The sequence below is a fragment of the Pinus tabuliformis genome, chromosome 3_1 (genome assembly GCF_031772625.1).
Source record: "Pinus tabuliformis cultivar Carrire ecotype Pingquan chromosome 3_1, CPIR1, whole genome shotgun sequence".
NCBI classification, from domain to species: domain Eukaryota; kingdom Viridiplantae; phylum Streptophyta; class Pinopsida; order Pinales; family Pinaceae; genus Pinus; species Pinus tabuliformis.
In genome coordinates, this window is record NC_142301.1 from 893,937,350 (window position 1) to 893,950,727 (window position 13,378).

General features: G+C 40.2%; 1 pseudogene; it reads right to left on the reverse strand.

The window, feature by feature from the left end:
* Positions 1–11,276: 11,276 nt before the first annotated feature.
* On the reverse strand, positions 11,277–13,003 carry LOC149190505 (UDP-glycosyltransferase 92A1 pseudogene; annotated as a pseudogene).
* Between the last annotated feature and the right edge of the window lie 375 nt (positions 13,004–13,378).

A 13,378-nucleotide genomic window follows, 5' to 3' on the forward strand; every position in this document is an offset into this window, starting at 1 on the left:
ATGGTGTTGCGGATGCATTGGCTAAAGCAACAAGCAATCTAAAAATCCCCATGAATTCCAGCAAAAAGTTTGAGATTTATGTCAAGCACCGTCCTACAGTTCCAGATAATCAAAGATGTTGGCAAGTTTTCCAAGATGACGAAGAAATCAAGGATTTTATGCAAGTTGAAGGTGATTTCAAAGACATCTCCATAGACACGGAAGCTGAAGGAGTAAACCAGATGGATGTGTTGCAGCTAAAGGACAATTTCATTCCTAAAGGCTTAATTCCTTTGGAAGAGTTTTTTTATCAAGATGATGTGGCCCGCAAACCCACCTTAAGGCCCACGGAACAAGGTGTTGAAGAAGTGAATCTCGGGACAGCTGAGAATCCAAAGATGGTGAAGCTATCGAAAGCATTGTCACCCAAGGTAAAGAAAGAATATATCAGATTATTGTCTTCGTTTTCTAATGTTTTTGCATGGGACTATTCAGATTTGAAAACTTATGACACAAGTATCATTCAGCACACCATTCCCATAAAGCCAAATCAAAAGGCCTTCCGACAAAAGTTGAGAAGAATTAATCCTAAGTTGCTGCCATTGATTGAGAAGGAAGTCAACAGGTTGTATAAGTCTGGAATCATAGTGCCAATCAGATTTTCCGACTGGATTTCCAACTTGGTGCCCGTGAGAAAGAAGACCGGCGAGATTCGCTTGTGTATAGACTTCAGAAATCTCAATAAGGTGTCGCTAAAAGACAATTATCCGCTGCCCAAATGGATCATATATTGCAGCGAGTAGTTGGCGCATCAAGGATGTCTCTACTTGATGGTTATTCCGGGTACAATCAGATTTTGGTGCATGAGGATGACTGCGACAAAATTGCATTCACAACTCCATGGGGGACATTTCATTATGCCAAGATGCCATTTGGATTGAAAAACGCAGGTGCTACCTTTCAGCGGGCGATGGACATGGCCTTTGCTAATGAGAAGGATGTCTTTTTGGTCGTTTATCTTTATGATTTAACTGTGTTTTCTAAATCTGATGAAGAGCATTTGTATCATTTAACAATGGTGTTTCAAAAGTGCAGAAAATATGGTATCTCATTGAATCCGAAGAAGAGCCTTTTCGCTATGAGCAAAGGCAAGCTGTTGGGCCATATCATTTCTAAAGATGGCATTCGTATAGATCCTGCACGTGTGGAAGCAATTCAGCAGTTAGAGCAGCCCCGAAACAAGAAGGAAATTCAATCCTTTAATGGCAAGTTGAATTTTCTGCGTCGCTTTATTCCCAATCTTGCCGAACATCTCAGAGAAATAACCAACATGCTCAAAAAGGACAGCCAGCTCAAATGGACCGAAGAGGCGGTAAAGTCTTTCAATTTGGTAAAGTTAATTTTATCTTCAACCCCAACTCTAATCAGCCCGGATTATACACAAGACTTTATTTTGTTTTCATTTGCTTCGGAGCATACGTTGGCAGCTGTGCTGATGCAAAAGAGAGATGGAGTTGAGAAGCCCATAGCTTTTTTCAGCCGTATCATAAGGGATGGAGCGCTGAAGTACAATATCATTGAAAAACAAGCATTGGCGCTGGTAAAAGCTTTGAAAGATTTCCGTGTGTACATATTAAATTCTCATATTTTGGCATATGTTCCTAATGGAGTTGTTAAAGATGTTTTGGTACAAGCGGAACCGGAAGGAAGGAGGGGTAAGTGGATCGCTGCACTATTAGAGCATGATGTGGAAATTAAGCCTACCAAGTTGATCAAGGGTCAAGGTCTTGCTAAGTTGATGGTTGAAACAAATCTCCATGTCCTATACATCAATTTGATTGCTGCCTTATCCGATGAAGATGAAGAGAATTCAGCTCTACAGGTATCCGGTATCTTTGTTTCCTCTACTTGGTATGCTGATATCGTATATGTGCTTCAAAATTTGTCTGCACCCCCTGAGATGCCTCGAAACAAAGCTAGGACATTGAAATTAAAAGCTACCAAATTTTGCATCATCAAATCTGCACTTTATTGGAAAGACCCCGGTGGTATATTGCTGAATTGTTTAGTCGAGGAAGAAGCTAAGAGAGCTGTTGAGGATTTTCATAAAGGTGACTGTGGGGGTCACTTGTTTTGGAAGACCACGGCTAATAAAATCCTAAGAGCAGGTTTCTATTGGCCTTCATTGTTTTCTGATGTCTATAAAGCAGTTAAGAGTTGTCATGAATGTCAAATTTTTCAAGGAAAGCAGAAATTACAGCCGTTACCTCTCAAGCCCATTGAAATCAGTGCACCATTTCAGCAATGGGGCTTGGATTTTATTGGCGAAATCCACCCAGCATCTTCCGGGCAGCATCGATGGATATTGACCGCCACTGATTACTTCACGAAGTGGATTGAAGCCATTCCCACCCGGCAGGCCAGGGACTCGGTAATTATTTATTTCCTTGACAATAACATATTGTCACGTTTCAGCTGTCCACATAAGTTGATTACAGATAATGCAGCAGTGTTTAAATCAAAGAAAATGGTTGATTTTTGCTACAAATATAACATCAGCTTGGGGCATTCAACCGCCTACCATCCGCAAGGAAATGGGCTGGCCGAATCTTCGAATAAATCTCTAGTAAACATCATAAAGAAATTGTTGGAAATCAATAAGAAGAGCTGGCACAAAAAGTTAGTCAATGCATTATGGGCTGATCGTGTAAGTCAAAAGAAGTCAATTGGTATGTCACCCTTTGAACTGGTTTACGGGACAGATGCAGTGTTTCCTACTTCACTTAGTATTTCGGTAGCTAAGTTGCTTCAAGAAGCTGATGGTGAGGAGGATCCTATGCAACGGCGGATTAGTCAAATGATTCATTTACAACAGACACGAGAGGAAGTTCTTCAAAATTCCCTTAAGTTGCAAGAGCACATAAAGAAAATCTATGACAAAAAAGCCAAATCGGATGACTTTCAGATAGATGATGTTGTTTTGAGATGGGATGCCCGAAATGAAGACAAAGGGAAACATGGAAAATTTGACAACTTATGGAAAGGTCCCTACAAAATTGCAGCATACCGTGGTCCAAATGCCTTTCTTCTCAAAGAAATGAACGGTGATGATTGTCTCGGTGGGTGGGTAAATGGCCGGCTGCTCAAAAGGTATCATGTTTGAGCATTTTCTGCTCTAGTCACTATCATTGTAATTACCATTTTACTTTCATTCTGCAGCAAGTGTGAATTGATCTTTCATCTTTAGTCTGGGGCCCGCGGTGAAGGCCATAAGTCTGAAGATGGAGATTAGTTGGTGTGGGTTTTTCAGGTTGTTTTAATCAGTCCATTTTCTGCACAAAGTTGAGTTAGTGTGTGTCGAAGTTAGTTTGATTTTCAGTCAAGTGTCAAAGTCAATAAAGTTGTCCAAAATTGGGTCACATGTGTAAATAATGACTCCATTGCCCAATGATTATAAAGCACTGGTCTGCTCTTCCAGAGGTCTAAGGTTCTTGGTACCTCCAAGGAGCTACCATCCCCATTGGAGCCAATGTTAGAGTCGGTCTAGTAGCCCTCCATCAGCGATCAAAGCTCTTTGCATTTGCATAAGTAGGTGTCTCATCCGTGTCATCTTATTGCATTCCATTAGGCATGCCATAACCCTAATGGAGGAGCTGGTGTCTTTATTCCCCTCTTGGCACTGCTGGATCAAGTTGTTTCAGTCAATAAACTATATCAAAGTTGCTTGTCTTGTCTTGAGGTCAAAAGTCTTAGGTCTAGGGTTTAGGTCCAGTTTGTCTTCAAGGTCATGTCTCTAAAAGTCAATAAATGCCCAACAGACCAGAGGGATGATTATCAAAGTGTTTCTTTAAAGGATTTCATCTTGTACAGTTAATTTTTACCTTGGATTTAAAAACCCTGTTTTTAAAGCCAAGGTCATTTCTCAAAATTTTGTAAAAATTGTAAAAATTTAAAATTCTTCGAAAGGCGACACACAACCCTGGTCCCCTTTGCCAAGACTCTTCAGAAGCTATCCCTGCAAAAATTATTAAGGAAAAACATCAATTCAACCAATTTCAGGACAAAAGGAAACCAAAAAGTCAGCATCATTCAAAATTTAAAAAGTGTCATGAAAAACATTAGAAAGAGGGTTTTGACATGAAATTAATTCAAAACAAGGCTATAAAGTCTCTCTCTCCCTCCATTAAGCTTCATTGTGCCTTCAAGAAATTGAGCAATCGTTTTCAAGAGCATTTGGGCGAATTTGGTAGAGTGTGAAGGCGCGCGACCCGTCGAGACTGGCGCACGACCCGTCAGGCAAGCGCGACCCATCAGGGCACCTCCGCCAGTGCAAATTTTATACGGGCGCGACCCGTCAGGCGCGCGCGACCTGTTGGGTAGTGCACGCGACCCATCAGGGTTTCCTCCACAGAAAATTACCAGCAAGCTGCCAAGTGACCACAAATTATTCAAGCTTGTCAGGTAGGCCTTCAATCATGTAAATTATGGTTTGCTAAAGCTTGAGGAGATCTTGATAACATTTTTAAAAGCCTTCATTTGCAAGTAAAGACTCCATGTGCTTTTGCTTGAAAATATCAAAGTTGCTAGGGTTTGTTTTGTTGTTTTAAGGTATTCCTTTTCATTCCTATTTTTCCTATATTTTCCCACCTCCCATTTCTTACTCCCTTATGACTGTTATTTAATTTCCCTACCAAAAATATAAAGAAATCAAAAATCAAATCCTAAACCCTACCTCCCATAACATCCTTGCAAATGAAATTATATGATGATGTATATGTCATGATTCTTCCCCAAAACTCCCTGTTTCATATATTTTTCCCAATTTCCCTTCCAAGTCTCCCTTCCCTAACATTTCCCTTGTGCTACTTATCCCCTTGAAACAGCATTTCAAAACAGTTAAAACAACAGATTTCAAAGCAGAAGCAGTATACATTTCAACCACTTTGCTCCTGAAACCATGTCAGAAACCAAAACTGATTATCAACAAAGTGATGACTTCAGAGTTTGAGGTACATAGGAGGCCTCACAGGGGAGGTAAGAGCGGTCACCATAAGAGAAAGGAGCCCACCTCTTTGACCGATTTGCAGGCTTGTCCAATTGCAGTCACATGTTTCCGTTATATGTCATGTTATGAGTTTTGCGAGAGGATCTCTCAGATTCAGCATCACAGGGAGTTGGCTCGCTTGTTTGTTTTGCATTTGCATGATGGGCATGTGAACCTTGTAGGGGTGGATTTTACATTGACACCTGAGATGATTGCACAAGCAACAGGGATACCAAATGTTGGAGAAGTGTGGAACAAGCGCAAAATATTGGACAGTGTTCAGTTTGAGCCTTACATTAAACCTGCATTTATGAGACAAGTGACGAGTGTATTTCCTTTCAGATTTTTGAGGAATGAGTATGCTCCTTTGATGAGGCTTATCATGCGCTATTTCACTTGTGAGGGCAGATTTTCACTTGTGTATTCATACCATATTCGCTTATTGATGCATTTCACACGGGTACGGATGATGAACATCCCGGTTTTCTTGTGCCAGAATATTGAGAGGATGGTGCCTTTGATGCAGAGGAAGAGTCTAGCACAACAATATAGGAGCCTCTATCATTATGGTTTGATTCAGCTTGTGGTCATACATCAGTTGGCACAGCATGGCATCCCATGGGAAGAGTTTATCTCTCATGAGTTTTTCACAGCACCACTACCAAATCCTGAGATTGTTCATGAGGAGGGAGGACCATCACAGCAGCATGATATCCATGAGACTAGACATGTCAGCTCTCCTCCATTGGTCACTTATCAGAGAGGCCACAGGGCCTTATTTGCAGCAGCTCGGCGAGTATTTTCTCCACACCAGGTGGAAGGGGTCTCGCCTTCTTCATCAGCACCACGAGTGTTATCTCCACATCAGGTGGAAGGGGCCTCGTCTCCGACAGCAGCACAGGTATCAGAGAGGGGTAAACAGCCCAGGATTGATGAGGGGCCATCAGGTGTTCCAGACATAGAGGTGGTTGACCTTGATATTAGTTCTCCTAGCCTAGAGTCAAAGAAGATCATTCAACACCTAAGAGCTGAAAATGATTCATTGCAGCGAAGATTGGAAGGGGCACAATGGACGATCAACTATTTAGAGCAGCGCAATAAGCAGTTGGAGGATGAGCACACTCTTGATGAGTTGCGAAGGATTCATGAGGACCGTAACTTGGCTCGAAAGAGACCCGGCGATTTGGTACCTGTTGAGCGAGAGGCTATGCTTCTCCGGGTCAATGCTCATTTGGAGAGGTTGCTGGCCAAGGCCAACCAAGATAAGGACTCACTCAGGAACATGAAAAATCATTATTGGGCGCGGATGCATGTATGCAAGGCAAGAATGAAAGTGCTCCAAAGACGGTTGGCCAAAGCACAAAAACGAAGGAAAAGGCCCGACCCCCCCCCCCCCCACATCTTGGCTGAGGCTTCTTTGAAGGAGCATGATACTAAATAACTCAACTCCAACACAAATTCCAAAAAATTTTGAGTATTTTGGGTCATTTTTTATTTTTCTAGCAAAAAACAGGTTTTCCTCCCTGGCGGCGCGCGACCCTTTCGTTTGGCAACTCCATTTTGAAAAAACTCAGCATTTCTGGATTTTTCATGGAAAGTTACACTTTCTCAGCCATTACTAAGAAATTTCACCAAGTTTTGGACCTCCAGAAAGTCAAAAAACAAGCAAAAAATGACTTTCTGCCACATTTTTGACACACAGGAAGCAGTCTTGGTAGAGTGCAATTGTGGAGGGGCAAATGACAACCAAATTTAGAAATTCCACTTGGGTTGGAAAGTAGGCATCCATACCTTTCCAACAAGCCCACTTTTGCCTCATTTGGACACCTAGAAGTGCCTCAAAAGTGCCTCCAAAGGCGCGCGACCCGTCAAAGAATTGCGCGCGACCCATCAGGCAGTTTGCACAGGAATTCAACCTACAGCTCAGCAAAACGTAGTTTTGACTGGATTTGACTTTTTGGAGTTGATTTTCATCCTCCTTGTTGTAAATGATGTAATTTTATGATGTTTAGACAATTATTTACTTGCTCTAGAAGATTCTTTCATGAAATAACATACATTTAATGAATGAATTGGTTTCCTAGCTTATAGAGGCAAGTTGTTTTTGATTGCCTAGTTTTCAGTGCTTAGTTTAGAATTGGTTGAAACAGCTCCTAGGATAGTGAGCTCGACCCCTAGAGGCAGGGAAAGATTTTAGATGGCCTATATTATGTACTTTCTTGCTCATTTTCATGGTTGGACTCTTGAGGGAGAAAGCTTCTATTGTATTACTCATTGTATCTCTGCAATTTTGGCAAAGGAAGAAAGACCAAGATTTTGCAGTCCTTTTTGGGATTCTTGTGGTCACATGTATTGATGGTGTGTTTCTCTTTGTACTTGTAAGTGTGTTATGTGAATCATTTCCTTACTTTTCCTTCTGCAAATTAGGCAAATGAAGTGTTAAAGTAGAATTCATGACTGTCATGCTCTGCTTTTAAGTTTGCTTAATATCAATGTTTTCAACTGTTTAAGGGGAATTCAAGGTTATTGCTTGCTCTCCTTAACTCCTCACCGGTCATTCTCATCCATCCACCTCTATCAAAGGCATCAATATTGTTTCCTACCTCGCCCCAAAGAACCCCCTGCAGAAACTGTGTCCAATCCCCGCACCCAAAATTGCCATTCCCCAATTTTCCACCAAAACATTAAAAATCCCAAATTAAACCTTTTGATCAGTTTACTAGCCTAAAATCAGTGTTTCTTATTGGTTATCTCCGCCCTTTGAAGATCTTTGCTGAGATATACCGGAGAGAGCCCTCTCCTGCCCCGTAGGGCTAGCTACGAGGCTAAGTGGTTTGATGTTGCCTTGGAGTTTACCTTTTTCAGCCCGAGGTGAAATTTCAAGCGCTAACACCACCAGTAGAAGAACTTCAAAGATGTCATTCTTGTCCATTTTTTCAGTATTAATAATATACCTTATACCAAAAAACTCTAGAAAAATTCCATCTTTGAACTACACAACAATCTCCTAGGCTGTAATACTGAAGTTGAAAACTTGTTGGCTAAACGATTTTTTTCTATCGTAGGTTTTGTCGGTTTCTTCCAGAATGCCTACAGCTGCTTGATAGCGGTAGAGGAGGGAATGATCGCAACACCACCAACAGTTTAGCCCAACATCCATGACCCTTGCTCAAGAGATTTACCCCTCACTCTCCTCATGCTTAATATTAACTAAGATAACAGTCCCTAGATCAAGCATGTATGAGATTCTGCCATCAAAGAAATTTGAAGTTGAACTTGTTTCAGGTAGCACACAAAGAAGCCCTTCATCGTCGTTGTTTCTAAGATGCGAACCATTTCACTTTTTAATCAATGCCCGACTTTAGCTTAAAATTACTCATAGAGCGTTACAGTAGCCCTCCATTCATGGCCATCCTCATGCTTTATCTTCCCACGACAACCAATTGCATTACTAGCGTCAAATTCATCAGCACCAACTACAGCTGCATCAACACCAACACCAACAGATTGAGGTTTTTTGGGCCAACCAAATGTAAGAAATCGAGCAAGCTGTCAATTTCATAAATCACAGCCTCCCTCTTGCGAGAATCCCAAGCATTTTCTACCATTTACAACCATTTTTTAAACTTATATATTAATTATTTTTATTATTTATCTAATTCTTATGCTTATTATGTATTGATTTCTATAAGAATTTACCAATCATTTAATTTATATGGTTGCATAATTTGCTGAAGGATTCCTATTTCAACTTAAGGTGGATGAGGTCTGTTAACTTTTTTTTTAATTAATGGCCTTCCATACCTAATTTTAGAAAAAAAATGCCTTATATCTTGGTTGTAAATGATAGAAACTTTTCAACGCTTATGTTTTTTGTCAAGACCTTGGATTCTTAAGGGTTAAGTAAATCAAAGTTAATAATGATATTTTTGTTGCAATAATTAATAATGATATTTTTGTTGCAATAGTTTTTTTTGTTATATATTTACCAATGGTAGATACAAATAAAGCCTTCAATTATATCAACCACATTAATGCTTTTAATGTGGTTGTACTAGTTAATGAATTTTTGTTGCAATAGTTAATAATAATATTTTTGTTACAATAGTTTATTTGTTATATATTTATCAATGGTACATTCAAATGAAGCCTTCGACTGTATCAACTACATTCATATTTTTAATGTGGTTGTACTAGTTAACCAATTTTTTGTTGTTGCAATAATTAATAATAATAGTTTTGTTGCAATAGCTTTTTTTGTTATATATTTATCATGGTAGATACAAATGAAGCCTTTCCCTATAACAACCACATTAATCTTAGATATCATTATTTGGGATTCAACTACATTAATATTTTTAATGCGGTTGTACTAGTTAACCAATTTAATTAAAAGGGGAGAAAGAGAATAAGTGCTTTTGAGATAAACTGATTGCACTAGCTTTTACTTCATCAATTTAATTTAATTAACAGGGTAGAAAGGGTATAATTGTTTTTGAGATAAATCTCAATTTTAATATGCTTCTAAAAATATCTTAAAATATTTCATAAAATTAAATTAAAAAACCATTGGTTTTATTAGTAATAAGGTAAGCCAGTAGGTAAGTTTCCATCATAGGAGATTGACATATATCCATCCACCAATAGAAAAACAAATGCATCATCCAAATATTGACACAAATGCTTTCATACCAATCATGTACAGGAAGATAATCATTAGGGGAATATTGAGGTCTAAAATGGGCATTCTAAGGAAATTATAAAATAATAGTGGAAATAATAAAATAAGATTAGATTACATAATCAAATTTTAGAGGAAAAAAAAAAAAAAAAAACTATTTTTTCAACTCGTATTTTCAACTTAACTCCCTTTGGGTTTACTCAAATTTTGAGTGGGAACACTCATTGGATGCAGAATTTGATTCCTCATCCAAGGAGTACCAATGTTGCATACTTTTGATGGACTCTGTTACATGAAAAATGAGAAATACATGAAAAACGTAATTGCAATCAAGTTTTTTCATGTATTTCTCATTTTCCGTGTAGCAGAGTCCATTGAAAATATGCAACATGGGTACTCTTTGGATGATGAATTAAATTTTGCATCCAACGAGTACTCACGCTTGAAATTTGAGTAAAATGTTAGGGAGATAAATTGAAAAAGTAGTTTTATTATTTTATTATTTTTTAATCTTTTTATTTTTATTTCAAAAATGGTGAATCGCCCCATAGTTGACATAATCATCTTGAATCCTATTGGTTCTTATAAAGTTTATTTTGGTTGTAAATTTTCTTAGGAGGCCCATTTTAGACCTCAAAAGTCCTCTAATGAACCATGAGTAACTAAATATGATATGTCCATCATAAATGTAGCTAAGATGTTTCAACACAAGAATGAGATTGTCAAAACATATATCACATATCCATTAAAGCACACCACCAAATCTCCTCGCAACTATTCGCTATGGAAAATCTATGGAGCCCTCATCAAAGATTGCCCCATCCAAGAAGTGACAGTATTTAATGGTTTCGTCATCAGCACGAAATCCAGCTTTGGAGAATGTATCTGCAGTATTGTTTGCTTCCTTGTAGACATGTTGAATGTGAAAGTCCTCGAAAGATTTGATAAGAATTTTAATACGATCCAACCAGCCTCGGAGGTTTGGTGGGTCATAAGATGTGTTTGTCTAGCCTAACATCAATAAGAGTATTGGAATCTCCAAAGACACGGATGGTCTCCAGAGATTTCTCCGTGACAAACTAGAAAAACCCCAATAAGAGTCTTAGAATCTCTATAAACATAAATGATCTACAGAGATTTCTCTCTAACAAACCAAAAAACCCTCCACAAAGCAGATGTCTCTGCTTTGGTATTTGTACTAGTCCCACCATACCAATGTAGCTTATAATGTTCCCTTCCATTAACTCTAAGCGAGGCCTGCATACATACCTAATTAATTTTGTTCTTCCCCACATAATTAATGCCTACCATGATGATGTAGGTAAAGTTTACGATATTAAATCCAACCTTTGGAGGAGAGGATGAAAGCGATTATCTTTTAATTGAATCCTTTGCACTCGACAACGATCCTCTTTTAATTAAATTCTTCCCCCTCCACACACTTTGCATGTTTTATTAATTTAATTAGGGATGATATTTGCAATAACTCATATAAATTCAAGCATTTTAATTACTCTATACGGTTTTACCAAATTCTAATATGCACGCAAGCACCACTTCATTACGCTTATATTGGTTTCACCAAATTCTTACATAGATCACATAAAATGAAACATGAGTTATGCCCTGTCATGATGCAATTTTGATGTCCAAGAGTGGGATCAGCCCAGCAGATGGGTCACACAACTCTAGGCCGTGTGTTCTGCTGTAAGCTTTCTTATCATGTCATCCATGTCACACACAGATGACCCTTTGTGTCCTCCATCTTCATCTTCACTCACTGCTTTCATGGCCGCTTCTCTGATCTCCCTGGCTCTCTTTCTCACTCGATTTCCTTTCTCTTCCTTCATCAACATTCTTACACTTCTCTCCACCGTCTCCCGTTTCAACTCTCCCTCTTTTCCCCTCCACATCTCGATGCACACCCCCACCTCCTCCTCCAACATTTTCGAATTCGCAAACTGGTCGGCTGCCATAGGCCACCCAATGATGGGCACCCCTTGGCTTAGGCTCTCCAGCACCGAATTCCATCCACAGTGACTCAGGAACCCTCCCGTCGAAGGATGGGACAGGATCAGCAGCTGAGGCGCCCATTTTGTGATAAGCAAGCCTCGCTTCTTTTCTTTCACTCGCTCTTCGAATCCCTCGGGAAGAAACTCCGCTGAGAACTCTGAATTCAATGGGGCCTCCGACGGCGGCCTGACGACCCAAATGAAAGGTTGTTGGCTTGATTCCAATCCTAGCGCTAACTCCTTCATGTAGGACGACGATATCACACTTTGGCTTCCAAAAGAAACGAAGAGCACGGTGGAAGGCTCCTGGGATTCAAGCCACTGCAAACATGCCCTTGCAGATTCTGCCTCTTCCTGGTTGCCCGGATGTAGAAAATCAGAACCGATCCTTTCATTTGAAGCAGACCGCGCAGAAAGCAACGAAGAGGGTAGGATCGGCCCGAGTGCCCAAACGGGGCTGCCGGTGGATTTTCTCATGTGTTGGAGACTGCTATGCTCCAGCTCTTCGAACGTGTTACATATCGATCCCCAACTACGCATATTGCGAGAAATCTGACGATTGATGACCAAGCTCCACAAATCAGATCCTGTGGCAATTTTTATGTTCGCGGGGAGCTGAGATTGGTGCACTGTAACGTGTGGCATGTCTGGCAGAACAAACGCGTCGGCGCTGGTCTTGGTGTGAGGCAGATGAGTACAGAGGGAGTTAAAGACGGAGGTGCCATAAGCCCCACCAGTGCAGAACTGGATCCTGGGTATTCCCAACCTGTTCCCCACGTCTAGCGTCCACCCCAAGAACGCGTCGCTGATAATACACAGCGGCAGGCGCCCACCCTCTTCTTCAGAGATCCGGCGGATGAGAAGCTCAAAATGGGGCTCCAGGTGCTCAGAGGCTTCCAGGAGATAGGGGAAGAGATGCCGAGGGAGAGAGTCCGTGTTTTCGGTGTCAGGAGGAAGACCGTGGGCGGCACTGGAGAATGGCAGCTCCGCCAGGCGGATATCCAGACCGGGGCCAGCGGATTCGATCTTGGGTCGAAAGCTTCGGATGTTGAGAGGCGTATTGGCGATGGTGATGGCGAATCCGGTTCGTTTGGCAAGCTTCTTGGCGAGCTCAAGGAAGGGGATGATGTGGCCCTGAGCCATGTACGGGAACATAACCACATGGTGCTTGGTGCTCAAATTCTCAGGAGGGAAGGGAGTGGGAGAATCCATTGTGGGTAGAAGATCTATGCAGCGAAATGACCAGGGAATCCGTCGGATGTGCAGGCGGGGAGAAGTTGCAGCTACCGGTCAATTATTACAATTCACAGAAGGAAGGCAACCATTGAACGAAGCCTCTATCATGGGCATTTAAAATATGCGCATCCGTTGAAAGTGTAAGTGATCTTTTTCCGTATATTTTTAAAATCATATCTTCTTTATTTATTTTAATGATTTGAACAATTATATACCGTTTAAGTTGGAGTAATGTTCAAGAAGTATGTGTTTTTTATAATGGAATAATATTTAAGAATTACTCCTTTTCTTTTAAGAGTTCAAAATTATATGGACAAAGTAAATAGCTTCACTAGATTTAATTGTTAGTTGAGGTGGATCTCTTGTCCTATAAATAAAAGTGTCTTATATACTAATTTGGTATCTATCAACATAATAATAATTTAG